The sequence below is a fragment of the Doryrhamphus excisus genome, linkage group LG11 (genome assembly GCF_037039965.1).
Source record: "Doryrhamphus excisus strain RoL-2023G ecotype Guam linkage group LG11, RoL_Dexc_Guam_v1.1, whole genome shotgun sequence".
In the NCBI taxonomy this organism is placed as follows: domain Eukaryota; kingdom Metazoa; phylum Chordata; class Actinopteri; order Syngnathiformes; family Syngnathidae; genus Doryrhamphus; species Doryrhamphus excisus.
This window is the reverse complement of record NC_136367.1, coordinates 17,782,851-17,789,601: the sequence shown is the minus strand read 5'-3', so window position 1 is coordinate 17,789,601 and position 6,751 is coordinate 17,782,851.

Below are 6,751 nucleotides of genomic sequence, written 5' to 3'. Positions count from 1 at the left end.
TTTTGTTGCTTGTTTATGTCCAACTTGCATTACTCGCATTTGTCCACAAGAGGGCAGCACTATCCAAAGATGGGCTTGCTTGAAAGCAGCCTTCCATTGAAGGACTTGAACACGCTGGACCACTTTGGAATCTTCACATCGTTTTCACAGGGATGGATCTGCCTTTTCACTTGCAAACACTTAAGTGTAAGTACAAACAAAAGTAATAACTTTTTAAAAGTACGAGTTTATTCTTGTAAATCTATAACCTTTATTTCATACATTTTTTTCTCAATTTTTTTTGCATAAATGTATTTTCCTCATAAATTTAAGTTTAGAACTTCTTTCTCATAAATCTAGTAATTGTTTCACATACATTTATTAATTCTGCTTCATAAATTAATTACTTTTTCTATTTTTGTAAATTTACAACTTTTTCTAATTTCTGCTTTTTTTCTCATTAATTTTTATTCACAATATATATTTTTCTCAAATGTTTGACTTTATTGTTGTAAATGTACACGTTTTCCCTCATACATTTATGTTTTTTCTCTAAGTGTACTAATTTTTCCCACATGAATGTATTGTATTAATGTAATAGTTGATGCTTCGTGGGAGCTGTAAAAAGTAAAGTTAGAGTTTGCAGCATCGAGCTTCCGGGTCCCGAAAGTGGGCGCCCCTCCTCTCAGGTCCCGTCTCATAGAGGGGCCTCACGTGGACTACATCTGGACCCCATCGAGCCAGCATTAAAGGAGGGAGTGTGTGTGTGTGTGAAAGAGCTTTGCAGGAATCGTAGGAGGAAATGAAGGCAGCCAAGGTGTGACACCTGGATAAGACAACATGGCCGCCTCATCCAGACGACGCTGTTCTAAATGACGTCACACCACCACATTTCGTGAAATGCATCAGTGCACCTTCACCTCTTTTTGCCTCTGTGCATTGCTTTCAGCGTCTGTGATCCATGGAACAACGGCATGAACGGAGCGAGACCCCCGTGGCGTAACGGTGGCTGCTCGGAACGTGTGCCCAAATACAGCGTACCTTGCTGGGCCACAGCAGGTGGCTGAAGTGTGCATATGTTAACAGGCAGTGGAAAAAATGAGTTCCGGGCATCGAACGTGGAATTCAGACTGTAGATGTCAGTTTTCTCTATCAGACGTGGAAATGAGGTGCGTGTTTGAAACACGGCGTTCTTCTTTCCTGTTATGCTTTCATGCAAACATCTCGGGTATCGGTGCAGAGAGCAGGCAGGAAATGAGCGACTGGGAGTCGCGTCCACATCTGGAAGTGGGCCTCCCCCACCGACCCCCCCCCCCAAAATGAGGAGCTCATACAGCTGTCATGGAGAAAAGTCGGCTTGCATTGTTGGACGCGTGTTGAAGAATGTGTGTGTGTGTGTGTGTGTGTGTGTGAGCATGTGCACGAACACGCCAGCGTCCACACGGTGCGGCCGATGTGAGCGGGAATGTACTGAACGGCACGTTGGTGGTCTGGCGCTTTACACGCGGCAACGTCACCTGACGTTTAATTAGGCTGACGACGTGATTTATATCACAGCAACACGACTCAACGCCATGAAATCCTCTCGCCGTGACTTGTTGACATCCAATTCCGCTCTGGCTTGGAGGCTTTCGGATGGAAACCAAGCCGGGGTGAAATGGGCCTCCGGGTCATTCAATGTGTTTGAAAGGACACACACACACACACGCACACACACGCACACACACACAATGATGTGGGCCGATACGGTACGTTGTTCAGTCAAGCGGGCGTTGACGGAACTTGAATTGATGGTCCCTGTCATCATTGTGCTGCCGTGATGAGCTATCAACATCTCATGACTCATGCTCATAAATAATAAACAAAGCTAAAGTGGCTCCAAGATCCCCAGGAGCCGGCACACCAGGCGGGCGGCTTCCTGAGCAGGACGACCCCCTTCGGGGTCTGCCTTTCCCTATGATGCTTTTTCCACTTTTCTGACCTATAAATGGCTTATCTGTTTTGTCTTGGGAGTGGGAATCCAGCTGCATAGGTGCAGATGTTAGAAGATCTAGAAAGCTTTGTGTTGAGAAAGACTAAACTTAAAAAACTAAACTAAAAAGACTAAGCTAGAAAAGACGGCACACCACAAAGGGATTTATATCCGTACTTAATATAAACACTTAAATCTAGCTGTGATTAATTGTGATTAATCACAATTCAATATTTTAATTGCTTAGAACCCTGTAGACATGAAATAACACCCCTATAGTCACCTTTACGCTCTTCTATTTGTCTTTGTTTACACCACATTGCAACCTTTATGCTGAAAGGGCTCAAGAGTGAGCTAATAAGCTAGCGAGGTAACTAATTTATGTCTCATAATGCTAGGAAGCCAAAACTGTAACCACTTCCACACGGAATGAGAGAGGTTTTTGTCACTCTTTGTTGTGGGACATGCCAAGGTTGAGTTATTCATTCATTCATTTTCTATTGCTTATCCTCACGGGGGGTGCTGGAGCCTATCCCAGCTGTCTTCAGGCGAGAGGCGGGGTACACCCTGGACTGGTGGCCAGCCAATCACAGGGCACATATAGACAAACAACCATTCACACTCACATTCATACCTATGGACAATTTGGAGTCGCTAATTAACCTAGCATGTTTTTGGAATGTGGGAGGAAACTGGAGTACCCGGAGAAAACCCACGCATGCACGGGGAGAACATGCAAACTCCACACAGAGATGGCCGAGGGTGGAATTGAACTTGGGTCTCCTAGCTGTGAGGTCTGCGCGCTAACCACTCGTCCACCGTGCAGCCTAATGTTGTGTAAGCTAATGTTTTGTATCATTGCTGCCACCTGCTGACCAGAATACATTATAATGTACGGACAAGTACTATCTGTCGTGCAAGTATGCTAGCATGTCTTATGAATGATTTTGACCCCCATCCCATTGGGGACCCACAAATGTCGGAACTGGAAATCAGCTTCGAAAGGGTCTTCATCGGTAAATCCAGGCCGTAGTGGCGTCTCATTACGGCCGCTAAAGGGAACTCCCTGCTCCAAAAGTGTCGTCCACGGTGCCCCCCCGAGGCCCTCATTAGCAGAGCAGCGAAACGAAAGCTGCGTGATGGAGGTCCACCCCGGCCGCCCCCCACACCCCCCACCCCCGTGAAGGCTGACCATGCCAGCGGGTTTATCTGGCCGGGACGACAGGGCAGTACACTTGAAAGAGCAAAGGAAACGGCGAGTGCAAACAACCCCTCCAGCGGCCCTTTTAGTCGGGATCAGGTGTCAACAGCGCATGCCGGGGTTTATATAGCACCAGGCAACAAGTTGGGAGGAAATTGAACCCTTTCAGAAGCAGCGGCTTGGCTTTCCTCGCGCTCTGGCTGGACACCAAGCCCCCGGTTTCCCCAGCGCCCCTGGGTGTGTGTTACCTCCTCAATAGTGCTAAACCATCCCTCCGTCACCTCTTGCCCCCCCCCTGTGATGTCTGTCCAGCGGCTCTCCGGTTTCACAGGCGCCGCCGCTGCCGTCCGCTGCCGTCCGCTGACGACAGTCCGATGGGACGAGGACTCCAAGCGCCAAAGGATTGCCTAACGTAGGCCACTCCCTGGAATCGACGTCTGTGGAATGACCGGGGGGGAAAGAGAAGGAGGACATTGGCACTTCTAAGAGGACGCCACCGCTACTTCTGACACTCTGCATGTCGCATGTCCCACAATCCTTCATGGTTCTCAAGCCAGAGTTTGATGCCGCTCCTTCCTACGTGAGTCCTGGAGGTCAGAATCCAACGGAACACCGCACCAATTCCAAAGGAAGAGTTTCCACTACAGATGCATATGCAATGAAATATGATGACATGACTACTAGCGTGGCTGCACGGCGGACGAGTGGTTAGCGAGCAGCTACGGGGACCCGAGTTCAATTCAACCCTCTGGGACTCCGGTTTTCTCCCATATTCCAAAATCATGCTAGGTTGAATGGTTGTTGTGTATATGTGCCCTGTGATTGGCTGGCGACCAGTCCAGGGTGTACACGGACACTCGCCCGAAGACGGCTGGGATAGGCTCCAGCACCCCCTCCCAGCCCCCCATGAACCCGGATAAGCGGTAGAAAATGAATGAATGACTACTATCATGGGGCGGCACGGCGGTCATGTGGTTAGCGCGCAGACCTCACAGCTAGGAGACCAGGGTTCAATTCCACCCTCGGCCATCTCTGTGTGGAGTTTGCATGTTCTCCCCGTGCATGCGTGGGTTTTCTCCGGGTACTCCGGTTTCCTCCCACATTCCAAAAACATGCTAGGTTAATTGGCGACTCCAAATTGTCCATAGGTATGAATGTGAGTGTGAATGGTTGTTTGTCTATATGTGCCCTGTGATTGGCTGGCGATCAGTCCGGGGTGTACCCCGCCTCTCACCCGAAGACAGCTGGGATAGGCTCCAGCACCCATCACCCGATCAGACCACCACCCTCATGAGGAAAAAGTGGTAGAAAATGAATGAATGAACGAATGACTACTACCAGGGGAACTGGAGGACAGAGGAAGGAGCCACCGACTGTAGCCCAAAAAGGTGCACTCTATTGGGGCACACGCTTCCAGCGACGCCATGGATGTCTCTGGAAAACATTTTGTACTTTTCGCTGGCATTTCAGGTGGTTGATAAGGTTTTTCGGGGGTCGAACAGGGGGGGTTCGGTTCGGTTCAACTAGCACTCAAAACATCTTCCTCGGGAAGCGAATGTTTGTTTACAAGTTTCCGATGGAATTGTCCAGTCAAAGTACGCTCATCAAGACTTCGTGCAGCAACTGCGGGATAAACAAGACAAGGAAGAAAGGAAGATCGCCATGGTGACAAACGTAAGAGCCGCTGTCAAGGTGGGATGAGCGTGACAGCGGCGATACGATAACCTACAATGCTAGCGTGTCGTCTCCTCTTTTTTCGGACCGGTACGTCTTGTAGTTGGATTCCATCCAACTAGCCAGCAGATAAGCAGTCTTGAGCGAATCAAAACAAAATCAAAACAAAACCCCGATCAGATCTTCGTCTTTCGCTTTAACAGAATAGCCGCCGATAAGGACGGTCCATCACGCCAGGAAATGGACGATGTCGTTGGGCTGTACTTGTCCTTGTGCCAGATTACTGCGGCATCTGCTATGAATAAAAATGAACATTATTTGTGTTACTTAGCAATGTTGATGTCGGAGTGTGAACTTTAGCTCTCCAAATTAGCATCCTTAGCATGAAAAGGTCGTCGCGTGAAAGAAAATCTGGGTGCTTCCAAAGCTATCAGGCAGATCTAACTCAAATACCCCCATCACCTCCATGCAACAACAAAACCATGCTCCGCTCGTGATCTCCGTTCCGTGCATTGGCGGAGGAAGGAAGGACTCGGAGCATCTTTTTAACAATGTTTTCAGGCCAGGGGTTCGAACTCTTGTTTGAAGTGGAAGATAAGGCATGATGAGAAAGAATGAGAGTCCAGCGACACCCCGTCGAGGAAGATAGCGTGCAAAGACTCAGGCAGGCGATGACGTCGCACAAGCCATGGAGGCTGATAAAGTCAGCCATATTGGTATCGCATGAGAATTTAGTGAATAACAAGTTCCTACTGACTGTCACTGCAATGGAATGCTAATGCTCATCAATGCAAGCTAGGCTAAGGCAATGGACGCCTGGCTGAGTGGCGACCCCTAGGGGTCGTATTCCATATGCTAGCATACAAGGAATACATACATCCTCAACATTTCATAACCATTAGACCAACCTTTACTATCAAAACTCTTACTTATACTTGAGCATTGCGAAGGGAGCCACAACAAAGAGGCTGAAAAGCCACATGCGGCTCTGGAGCCGTAGGTTGCTGACCCCTGCATTAGAAAAATGTTCAATGATATAGATACCATATGATGTCTACTGGGGTGGCACGGTGTTCGAGTGGTTAGCGCGCAGACCTCACAGCTAGGAGACCAGGGTTCAATTCCACCCTCGGCCATCTCTGTGTGGAGTTTGCATGTTCTCCCCGTGTATGCGTGTGTTTTCTCCGGGTACTCCGGCTTCCTCCCACATTCCAAAAACATGCTAGGTTAATTGGCGACTCCAAATTGTCCATAGGTATGAATGTGAGTGTGAATGGTTGTTTGTCTATATGTGCCCTGTGATTGGCTGGCCACCAGTCCAGGGTGTACCCCGCCTCTCGCCCAAAAGACAGCTGGGATAGGCTCCAGCACCCCCGTGACCCTTGTGAGGATAAGTGGTAGAAAATGAATGAATTATCATTATTATGATTTTATTGCGTGACATCCAGTAAATTGACATTCATCATATCCTGGGATAGGCTCCAGCACCCCCGCGACCCTCGTGAGGAAAAAGCGGTAGAAAATGAATGAATGAAGTCTACTGATCCAGTCCAGAGTCTACCCCGTCTCTCACCCCAAGTCAGCTGGGATAGGCTCCAGCACGCCCTCAACCCTCGTGAGGAAAAAGCAGTAGAAAATGAATGAATGGATGAATGAATGATGTCTACTGATCCAGTCCAGAGTCTACCCCGCCTCTCGCCCCAAGTCAGCTGGGATAGGCTCCAGCACCCCCGCGACCCTCGTGAGGAAAAAGCGGTAGAAAATGAATGAATGAATGAATGAATGATGTCTACTGATCCAGTCCAGAGTCTACCCCGCCTCTCGCCCCAAGTCAGCTGGGATAGGCTCCAGCATAGAAAATGGTTTCTGTGTTCTTCAACCAATCTTGATCCAACTGTAGACCTGTAGATTTAAAATTGTAGAGC